The sequence below is a fragment of the Elaeis guineensis genome, chromosome 2 (assembly GCF_000442705.2).
Source record: "Elaeis guineensis isolate ETL-2024a chromosome 2, EG11, whole genome shotgun sequence".
Classification (NCBI taxonomy): Eukaryota; Viridiplantae; Streptophyta; class Magnoliopsida; order Arecales; family Arecaceae; genus Elaeis; species Elaeis guineensis.
The window spans coordinates 46,882,060-46,894,458 of NC_025994.2; the positions used below are offsets into that span (position 1 = coordinate 46,882,060).

Consider the following 12,399-nt stretch of genomic DNA (forward strand, 5'->3'; position numbering starts at 1 on the left):
GAGTAGCTTATGAAGAGTATGGGTATAAGTGTCCCTTCGATCTGAGACTACTACGGTGACTTGTAAGCAACTCACCATACTTTACTATCAGACTATCTGAGTTTCTAACTTAGTGATGAAAGGATACTAGATGCAGTTAAGTACTTATCAAATTGGTGCGTGAGTCAAGATGAAATTGATCTCTCTAAATTGGTAGGAGATATGCATTAGTGTATTTCAATTTAGCAAAATCTTGGCCTAGATAATCCATGAGATGGATTTGAAAGGTTGAAATACAATGTAATCGACTTAATAGGGTTGATAGTTAAACCCTAAGTCACCTTGAGCATTGGGGTCAAAGGGATGAATTATACGGTAACCATATGCCAGTAGGTTCTAGAAGGTTGCTTTGCAATCTTTGACCCATCCGGTCGTCAGATCATTATTGCTAAATGGTTACATTGATTGGTATAGGAAGTTATTCTCATGCTACCGGCTTAGGTTCGAACCTATGAGGTCACACGCATTAGAAGATTTGATCAGATCTGATGGCTGAAGAGTCCAATTGGATTGTGATTTTGGTGAAGAGTTCTACTTGGACTAGGACTCTATGGGAGAGTCCCACTAGGATTGAGACTCTACCATTTATAGAAAATTAATTAGTAATTAGATTACTAATTGACTCAATTTGATTGAGTAAAGAGCTTTAGAATAAGTCTAATTGAATTAGATTCAGTTCGACTCAGATTGGGATTGATATGATCAAACCTGATTACAAAAAAAATTTGATCCTAATTCAATCAGGGTTTAGACTCAGCTAATTTCTAATTAGGTTAAAAATTTGATGAGATATTTGGATTTCTTATTAGATTAGATTTATTTCTATTAGTAGTTTCAATCCAAATTTGATTTGGATTAGAATTGAATTAGAAATGAAGAGTGCAAGTCAGACCAGGACTCTATCCTTTTCTTTTGCACCACATCTGGTTCCATGCCAATTTCTCTATGCCTAATTGGATTTGGGTTGTGATTTTTGGCATTATAAGAGAGGATCCAATAAAGGTGGTTGGCTATAGCTGATGAGTCATAATATTATCTCTTTCCTAATTCGAATGCGATCCGAATTAGAGATAAGATGCAGACTAGAAAAAAAAATTTCGTATATGATATATTGTTGGAGCTATATTATTTTTTTTTTATTTTTCTTGAATAATCCTTTGGTGTGTGAGACTTTAAATTTCTTCTCCACATCCTAGTAATTTTTCTAGAATTTTTGGGGATACCAAAAGAGGGGTTTTGGCATTGATTCATGGCATAATTTCTTGGGAAGTCCTAATTCCTAGTCTATAAAAAGGGGACCCCTCTCTTGGACATCCCATGATCAATTCTCTTGTTAATTTTTTATTTCCAGAGCTTCTTCTCCTCCTCTTCTCTTCCTCCTCTAGATCTCCTATCATTTTGGTGTGTCGAAGGTGCTTGTAGAAGAAGGAAGAGGTTAGATCTTGAAGTTGTTCACAGACTAGCATCTTCGAGTACCTGATCTGTGCCAGTCTTTGCATGGATTTTTTTACAGAGGCCAGATAACTTCGTGTGGCTGCGAGTGACCTAAAGAACACCCTCTCCAACCATTGGATCAGAGGAGATCAAGATCAAAATTTGTTTGGTAATGATCTCTAACTTATTTTGATTTCTATAGTAGATCTAATAGTTAGATGTAGAATTTCAGCATCGATGAGATCGATGTGATTTTTATTTTCAAACCTAAAGCACATATTTTTCATATCAAAGATCCTAATATGATAGTCTAAGATTAGAACTTATATATGTGATTAAGATTAAATTATTTAATCATTATTTTCACTGTATAAATTTTTTTTAATTGTATATACTGCACTACTGCAAATTTTCTTCATCAGCAGCTCAGGTAAGCTGATGTTCAGTTTGTTCATATGTTAATTAATAACAAACTGAGAAAAAGAGTCAGGAAGAGACTGCAGGATCAAATCTTAGCTCAGTTCACCATCCATGGTAAAACCCAGCTATCCTAGACGAGTGATCAAATCAATCATCTTTAGGACATGCGTTTGCATGGAAGAGCTTTCAGTCATACGGGCATGGAACAACTGCTTCGATATCTCATATTGAGCAATTCGACTTTGCTCCTCATATAACTCCTTAAGATTAAGGAGAATAAAGGAAACATCCATATCCTCATGCTGCCTCTGGAGCTCATTGCTTATGGAGGCAAGCATGATACATTTGACAGTCACACTGTCATCTTTCCACATTTTGTATGTGATCATTTCCTCCTCGGAAGCATCTTTCCCAAGAGAATCTGGAGCAGATGTATCCAGAATGTAGGAGACTTTCTCCTGAGTAAGGATAATTATCAAGTTCCTTAACCAGTCGATATAGTTGGGTCCGATCAACTTGTTAGTATCTAGGATACCTCTAAGGGACAGTGAGGATGCCATAAATGTAGTTAATCTACAATAATAAGAATACAGTATAAGCGGACAACTCATGAAGACATTCACAACTAGACTAGGACTTTTATCTAATTATATCTCTCACTATTTTATTGAACTTCATAACCTTTAAATATGAAAATCGAGAAATATACTGATATTTCTTAGTGGGGTTGAGATCTCTATTCCTCACAAATACCTTGTGGCACCACAAGTATTCATGAGTTCAAGAGTAGGTAACTCTTTATCAATTGTACCTTTATAATTCTCAACATCTTTTATTCTGGCCTCTAGATCACGTATAGTCTTGTGGATAGCACAACAAACTATAGTGTTCTAGTTAAGTTGACCCTTTAATCCCATATAGTCATACTTAAACAATGCTGCCCTTGTGGATAGCACAATAAAGTAACACTATTTAAATATGCCATAAGCATCAATATGCACTTAATCAACATCATATCAATTTCTATAGTAAGCCTTATGGATAGCACAACAAGCTCACTAAGATCTTGACAAACTCTATCAACCAAGTTTGAAGGAAGGCCCTTGTAGTATCTACATCATTAATTAATCTAAGTCCAAAATTCAAAAAGATCAAATTGGTCAGGTAAGTAGGTGGGAGGCTCCCCGTAGCTTTTCTAGACACCAACAGAGTTGGCCAGGCTAGCATATGGACCTAATTAGAATACCACCTTTTATACTTTTCTCGACATCAATTGATCTTAAGAATTTGACTTTTGATTTAAAAGTGAATCCGAATATTATAATTTAATATAATTTTACGAGGGACTTTAAACTGGTCTCGACACATCCTAATTATATAAGCGTATAAAATGTATACTATAAATTATGCAAATTTGCATGCTACTACTATTTAAAATAACAATTACATTATCATGCTAAAAAATATATCAAGGTGCAATCAAAGTCATAACATATGACTAACAAATTCATGTAATATAACATACTCTAATCTAATTAGGCATGCATAACACCCTTATAAGTTATACATCGATTTAATCATCATGCAACCATGATAATAAAATTTTAAATTATCATAAATTTATAATCTTGTCCCTAATTTCTAGGTCAAATTCTTGTAGGAGCAAAATCCATCTGATTAAGCGTGCCTTGACATCCTTCTTTGCTAGGAGATGTCTAATGGCTGAGTGATCGGTGTAAACAATGGTGTGGGTCCCAACCAAATAAGATCTAAATTTCTCTAAAGCAAAGACAACGGCAAGGAACTCCTTCTCAGTTGTGGTGTAGTTAAGCTGCGCATCATTTAAGGTTTTACTTGCATAATATATCACTCTAGGCAGCTTATTTATCCGTTGACCTAAGATTGCGCCCACAACATGATCGGACGCATCACACATTAATTCAAATGGTTCAGACCAGACAGGAGGATGAATGATTGGAGCTGATACAAGTGCATTTTTTAGAAATTCAAAAGATTCCAAGCACTCATGAGTAAATTCAAATTTGGTATCCTTTGCCAAAAGATTAGTCAATGGACGTGCTACTTTGCTAAAGTTGGCAATAAACCTTCTATAGAATACAGCATGACCTAAAAATGAACATATTTCTTTCACAGATTTAGGTGATGGAAGACTTGCAATTAGATCTATTTTGGCCTTGTCCACTTCAATCCCCTTTTTAGAAATGACATGGCCAAGAACTATTCCCTGTTTGACCATAAACTGACATTTTTCCCAGTTGAGAACTAGGTGCTTCTCCTTACATCGTTCTAGAACTAATTGCAGGTGATTCAGACACTCAGAGAAGGTTAGGCCAAAAACAGAAAAGTCATCCATAAAAATTTCTAGAAATCATTCTATCATATCTGAAAACATGCTGATCATGCATCTCTGGAAGGTTGCCGGTGCATTACATAGTCCAAAGGGCATTCATCTATAGGCAAAAGTACCAAATGGACAGGTGAATGTAGTCTTTTCTTGATCTTCAGCGGCTATGGGGATCTGGTTGTAACCGGAGTATCCATCAAGAAAACAGTAAAACTCTTGTCCGGCTAGTCTTTCCAACATTTGATCAATAAATGGCAAAGGAAAGTGATCTTTCCTTGTCGCAGCATTCAACTTTCTATAGTCTATACAGACCCTCCATCCCGTTTGGGTCCTAGTTGGGATAAGTTCGTTTGCATCATTTTGGACCACTGTTAACCTAGATTTCTTGGGTACTACTTGAACTGGGCTTACCCAAGAGCTATCAGAAATAGGATAAATTATTCCACTATCTAGGAGTTTCAGAATCTCCTTTTTAACTACATCCTTCATAACTGGATTAAGCCTTCTTTGGGCTTCTCTTGTTGGTTTAGCCTCTTCCTCTAAGTATATTCTATGTTGAACTATAGAAGGGCTTATTCCTTTGATATCTGCTATGGTCCAACCTATTGCTTCTTGATTTGCTTTTAGAACTGACAATAACTTCTCCTCTTGCTTGGGATCTAGGTCTGATACAATAATTACAGGCAAAGTTTCTTTGGATCCTAGATATGCATACTTGAGATGTTCTGGGAGGGGCTTCAGTTCTAAAATGGGTGCTTCCTCTATCGATGGTTTAGGTGATGAGTTCACCATCTCAATGATTGGTTCAGTAGGAAGTGTCGATTCCTGATTAATCTGATTTTCTTCAAGTATTTCATTGACATCCTCAGACTCATGGATTAACCAGGGGTTAGACTCTAGGTCGACTTCATCATCACTAATGTCAATGGATTCATAAATACCATCTTGGACTACATTGACATCAGCATGAGAAGAGGATTCCTGTTCTAAGTTAAAAACATTAAGCTCAATGGTCATATTCCCAAAGGATAACTTCATTAGACCATTTCGACAATTGATTTCAGTATTGGCCGTAGCTAAGAATGGTCTTCCTAAAATGACAGGTATATGTCCTTTAGGATTCGCAACTGGCTCAGTCTCTAAAACAATAAAATCTACAGGGAAAATAAAATTTTCAACCTTTATCAGAACATCCTCGACCATTCCCTTAGGGATCCTAAGAGATCTATCGGCTAACTGTAATGTAATCCCAGTAGGTTAAAGTTTTTCTAATCCTAGTTGTTCATACGCCGAATATGGAAGGATATTCACACTAGCTCCTAGATCTAGCAAGGCCTTTTTTATATTGGTTTCTCCAATAACACAAGAAATTGTTGGAGCTCCAGGGTCCTTATATTTAATTGGCACATGGCTAGATAGGTATGAACTGACACTTGCAGCCAAAAATGCTTTCTTTGGTACATTAGTGGTCCTTTTCCTAGTGCAGAGATCTTTTAAAAATTTGGCATAAGTTGGAACCTGATGGATTATATCTAAAAGAGGAATATTAACTTGGACTTGTTTAAATATCTCTAAAATTTTGTCTAAATGTTCAGATTTATTGGATTTCAGTCTATTTGGAAAAGGAGCTCTAGGACTTTTAAGTACTGGACTAGGTGAATTTTCAGTTTCTAGTGCTTGAGGTTGAAAGGTAGTAGTTTTAGAAGGTGACTCGGCAGATGAGTCATCTATATCATCAAGTGTAACTACCTTATTGTCTATTTGTTTTCCTGATCTTAAGGTATGAATGGCATTTACACCATTAACTTGGTTTCCTTGTTGGGGTCGTGGACCATTTTGGTTCCTAGGATTTGGCTCATGTTGGCTAGGTAACCTACCATGTTCTCGTTCACTAATGATCGAAGCCAGCTGACTTACTTGCATTTCCAGATGGGCTATAGCTTAGGTGTTATTATTTATGAGTTGACCCATGGTTTGCATAAAGCTGGTATGTGTTTTCATCATGGCTTCTAGGCTTTTCTCTAAAGAGATAATTTTTTTGTCATTATCATGGAAGCCTGGCGGGTTGTTCATCACTGGGTTGGACCTTAGATTTTGCTGATTAAAATTTGGATTACCTACATTAGGATTCTGGGACCATGAGAAATTCGGGTGATTCCTCCAACCTGGGTTATATGTGGGTGCATAAGGATTGTTCAATGGTCCTTGATAGGTGGCATTCACCTGTGCACACTCATTCGAGTAGGAACATTCTTCTAAGACATGGTCCAGTGCATTGCACCCTTTACACATGGGTGCAGATATTTGATTTACATTGGCTGGTCTCTGTAATTCTAAGGCTTCCAATCTACGTGTTAAGGTTGCAATCTTGGCCTCTGATGCTAGGGTTGGTTGAATTTGATGCATTCCTCCTCTTGAAGGTGTAGCTTTATCAGGTTCTCTAGTTATTTCCCACTGTAAATTTTTCTCGGCTAGGTCTTCTAAGAATTGCCAAGCTTCAGTAGTTTCTTTGTCCATAAATTGGCCTTGGCACATGAACTCTAGTATGGTTCTTGAGTTTGAATCTAACCCCTCATAGATGATCTAGCATAGTCTCCAAGTTTCTATTCCATGGTGTGGGCATTGGGTCAAAAGATTCTTGAAACGATCAAAGTACTTCCAAAATGATTCACCAGCTAGTTGGTAAAATTGATTTATTTCATTCCTAATCCTAGCTATTTTATGATGGGAAAAATACTTTTTTAAAAATGTTCTCACAAAGCCCTCCCAGGTAGTGATAGAATAGTTTGGCAGACTATAAAGCCACTTCTTAGCATTGTCCTTAAGGGCAAAGTTGATTAATCTAAGTTTGACCTCATCCTCTGTTAATTGCAGTTTCATGGTTGCACATACCTCCTCAAATTCTCTAATAAATATATAAGCATCCTCTAATCCTGTGAATTTTGGAAGCATATTTATGATTTGAGGTTTGATTTCAAAATTGTTAGCTGTGGGTTGTGGCAACTTGATACAAGATGGTTGGATGGAGCCAACTGGATAACACAAATCCTTAAGGGTCATGGGTTGGATTGGTTCAGCCATTGGAACAACAGGAATTGTCTCAATCCTAACTAGACGACCCGACACTCTTCTCCACACACGAGGTATACGGTTCTCGATGTTTATACAATTTTTTTTTTTATAAAATTTTTATGTATAAGAAAAAGAAAGAGAAAAAATTCTAAAGAGAAGATCCTAAGGAGTCCTAAATCTAAAGAAAAGTAACTAAATTAATTTAAATTTTAATATTTTTTTTTTTCAAACAAGTGAAACAATAAATTAAACTTAATCTATCCTAGGGTTAACCTAAATCTAGACAGCTCCTAACTGTTCCAAGATGACCCTTCAAACCTTTCAAGTGGAGATTGATCAACTAGTTAGCTAGGTAAGTATAAGAGGTGGGAGGTTCACTCATCGTTGCCTTTCTAGACACCAAACGAGTTGGTCAGGCCAGCAACTGAACCAATTTAACAAACCACCCTCAGGGACTTGCCTAGACACCAACTAATCAAACAACTCAAACTTGGTAGAACTCTTAGGGTTCCTTGTCCTATTAAGCTCGAATTCCTTAAGGTTGACGTCTAATTGATTTTAAGATTAAAGGTCTAGGTAATGCAATATGATGAAGATGGTTTTTGGGCTAAGGAAGGGTAATGAAATCCCCACCTTATCTTGTTAATGGGTTGATGCCCTTAGATTAATTATGAAAATGCAAATGCAAATAAACAAGATGACCAAGAATGTAAAAGATTTTAATTTAGAATTTTTTTTTTAATTTTGATATTTTACTTCACGATTATGAAATGTCTTTTGTTTTGTTTTATTTTATTATTTTTTTTTTTGTGATTAAGTAAATTCAAATGATTAGGTCTAAAGGAAAAGTAATTAACTAAAAATAATAAAAGAGAAATTAGAAGCGTACCTGAGTTTTCCAGCAATCACCAACTAAATATAGAAACCTAAAGGAAAAAGAAAGAGAGTTATAAAGCACGAAGAACAAATATTTGAAAATAATTTAAAATGCCAAATCCCTGGCAACGGTGCCAAAAACTTGATGTGCAAATCTTAAAATTTGTAAATAAAACTGCAAGCGCACGGTGTGCAGAGTAGCACGACTAGCGAGTACGGTTCGATCCCACAGAGACTTGGTTTAAAAATGATTTTCAAATCTATGCTTGAGCGAGCTTTAACAAAAATCGAAAGTCGAAAGTTGTTTGCTAAAGACAATAAGACTAAGGATCTAGGGTTTTTGAATCCACTAGATCTAGATTAGGGAATTCTACCTAGAATTTTTCTTATTGATCCTAACGACTACTCCTCTTGTCTTTCCCAAGCATAGATTATGAAGGGACTAAGTCCCAACGATAATCCATCAAGATTCTTTACAGGGGAGTAGTAACTAGGATCCCTTAGAATTTTCTCCTCCTATGCACTGAATCAAGCATGAACTATGAAGGGACTCTGACCCAACTGTAGTTCATCAAAAATTCTTGGCAAAAGAGGAAGAAAAAGAAATCCTAAAAAAAAGAAAGAACCCTATGTAAAATCCCTACTCATGATCTAGCTTCATCGCAACCCTAGAAGGGATGCTTAGCTAGACATGATCTAAATCTACTTGCAAAATTTAAATGCAGAAAAATAAACCACCCTAATTTCATAAATTAAACTATCCTAATTGCATAAATTTAAACTGCATAATTTAAACTAACCTAATTGCATAAGATTAAATTGCATAAATTAAACTATCCTAATTACAAGAAAAATAAATTGCATAATGTAAAGAGATGAAATTACATAAAAATAAGATTTTATATAAAAAAAATTATTACAAAAATCTCAAAGCTCGAGGCTTGAGAAGAGAGCTAAAAACCCCACTATCTAGGGTTACAAGCTTGATCGGAAGGAAGAATACATAAAATAAGGGCCTTTGGGGGCTTTTTATAGGCATTTGGGGGTTATAAGGTTTTCAAAACTTTAGATGTGGGACTAAGAGGTTTTAGAGGGTTGTTAGGGGGGTTTATGGTGCGCCGATGGGTCCATGGTCCATGCGCCTGTTGCTGTGGACCAGGCGGCTAACCAGATCACCAAATCAGTTGATTTTTGATCAATTTTGATCTGATTTGATTTGGGTTTGACCCAATTGAGTCTTCTTTCTTCATTCTTCAATTCCTGGGTCAATTTAACTCCGTTTTTGCATAAAATTTATGCCGTTGGAATCCTCTTTCCTTGTTCTTTCTATTGATGATATCTTCTTCTGCAAAATATAATAACAAGTATCAATTTCTTAATAAAGTTAGATAATTTAGATATTAATTGATACTTTTTATGTCAATTTGTGACATAAATCAAGTCTCAATCAACTTGGACTCCTTCAAATTAATTTTAGAATCAAATTCTTTCAATTTTTGTTAAACCCACAAGTCAAGATTGATGTCTAGTAACATATCATGACTATCTAAAAGATTTAAAATTTTGATAAAAAATTACCAAAATATCCTTCGATGGCAAGTTCTCGTGTAATTCAATCTTTCAGTCAAACAACATCTAGATGAGCTATGGGCATGAAAATATATCAAATCCAATCACTTATCTTTATATATCTCGATCTGAAGGTGATGATTCAGTTGATGATATATTAGAAACCCTTTTCTAATTATCACTGAGCTTTGGCCAAAGATTTCAAGAATCACCGTCCTATGAGATCACATAGAATGTTCGCTCCTCTTATTAGGAGTTACTGATCTCTTATTGATCACTCACAACCTTCATGCATATTTCACCATATCCAAAACACCCCACATAAGATCAGAGAATCAAGTTAGGTAGTGAACCAAAATATGGATCTATGTATATAAGGTACCATGGTGACCTTAGGTCAAAAGATCACTTACACAACTCTCACTAGTTGACATGTAAATAAGACTCCATCTGATTATTCTCTCGTAGGTCAATTCAGTAAACTCATTTTCTAATGAGCACCCATATCCTTGTATTAGTATCACCGCATAAGTGGTTGTGAGATTAACTATCCTCATTTTCAAGCATACATAGGATATGCCAATCTTATCAGTATCATTGATCCCTAACTCAATATACCAACGACTAGGAATGTTTTAGATTAGGGCTATCAAGGATTTAGGTTTCACTAGTGTGATCTCATCACGGTCCTGAAATCATTGTCCAGACCTATGGGGTTCATTATAATCTTAAAATTAATAAGATGCAGTATATAATGAATCAAAAATATCAATTTTATTAATAATATTAATATCAATTTTATGAGTTTGGAAGATAAATTACCATAAACATCTTATCGCATCCCATATGCGATTGGCTTGTAGGGCATAATTCTTTCAGAGTTACCTACTCTTGAACTTATGAATACTTGTTGTGCTATCCATAAGGCATTTGTGAGGGATAGGGATCTCAATCTTACTTAGATACATAGGGATGTTTCTCATTTTTCATACTTGAGGACTATGAAATTTATTAAAATAGTGAGAGATATAATTAAACAAAAGTCCTAATCTAATTGTGCATATCATCATGAGTTGTTTGCTTATTTATTTCTTGTTATTAACTGCATAAATGGCATCCTCACTGTCACTTCGAAGCATATTAGATGCTAACAAATTGACTAAACCAAACTATATGGACTGATTGAGAAATTTAAGAATAGTTCTCACACAGGAGAAAGTCTTCTATATATTGGATTCACCTGCACCTGATATGATCAGAGAAGATGCATTTAAGGAGAAAAGGGCCACACATAAGATGTAGAAAGATGATAGTGTGACTGTCAAGTGTATTATGCTTGCCTCGATGAACAATGAGCTTCAAAGGCAGCATAAGGACATGGATGTTCCTTCTATACTCCTTAATCTTAAGGAGTTATATGGAAAACAAATTCAAACTGCTAGATATAAGATATCTAAGCTGTTGTTCTATATCCGGATGACTAAAGGCACATCTGTGCAAACTCATGTCCTTGAGATAATTGATTTGATCAGTCATCTAGGATAGTTAGGCTTTGTTATGGATAGTGAACTTAGTCAGGATTTGATTCTATAGTCATTCTCTGATTTCTTCTCTCAATTTGTCATTAACTACCATATGAACAAACTGAATATCACCCTGTCTGAACTACTAAATATTCTCAAAATGAAAGAATGATGTCCTACAAGCCAATCGCATACGGGATGCGATAGGATATTTTCTATAATTTGTCTTCCAGACTCATGTAATTGATACTAACTTATTAATAAAATAGGTATTTCTGATTCATTATATGTTGTATTTTATTATTTTTAAGATTATAATAAACTCCATAGGTCTGGGAAAATAGTTTTAGGGCCGTGATGAGATCACGTCAGTGAGACCTAAATCCTTGATAGCCATTACCTAAAATATTCCTAGTTGTTGGTTCATTGAGTTGGAGATCAATGATACCGATCAGACCAGTATGTCCTGTGTATGCTCAGAAATGAGGGTGGTTGATCTCATAACCACTCATAACCATTAGAGAATGATGAGTTCACTGAATAGACCTGTAAGAGAACATCAGATGGAGTCTTATTTATATGTCAACTAATGATTCTCTAGTAGGAGTTGTGTAAGTAATCCTTTGAACTGAGATCACCATGGTACCTTGTGTACATGGATCCATATTTTGGTTCACTCCTTAACTTGGTTCCTTGATCCTTGTATGGAGTGTTCTGGATATGGTGAAGTATACATGGATGTTGTGAGTGATCAATAAGGGACTAGTCACTCCTAATAAGGAGAGCAAACATCTTATATGATCTCATAGATCGGTGATTCTGGAAGTCTTTGGCCAAAGCAGGATGATAATTAGAAAAGAGTTTCTAATATATCATCAACTGAATCATTGCCTTCAGATCAAGATACATAAAGATAAGTGGTTGGGTTTGACATATTTCTATACCCGCAGCTTATCTGGGATGTTGTTTGATTGAAGGATTGAATTACATGGTAACTTACCACTGAAGGATATTTTGATAATTTTTTATCAAAATTTTAAATCTTTTGAATAGTTATAATACATTGCTAGATGTCAATCTTGACTTGTAGACTCATCAAAA

At 35.4% G+C, this 12,399-nt stretch overlaps 1 non-coding gene across 1 annotated transcript; it reads left to right on the plus strand.

Annotated features, from left to right (window-relative positions):
- The first annotated feature begins 6,863 nt into the window (after window positions 1-6,863).
- On the plus strand, window positions 6,864-6,970 carry LOC140855922 (small nucleolar RNA R71). The gene has a single exon (XR_012139365.1). It is a non-coding gene; the product is annotated as a small nucleolar RNA R71 (small nucleolar RNA).
- The last annotated feature ends 5,429 nt before the right edge of the window (window positions 6,971-12,399 follow it).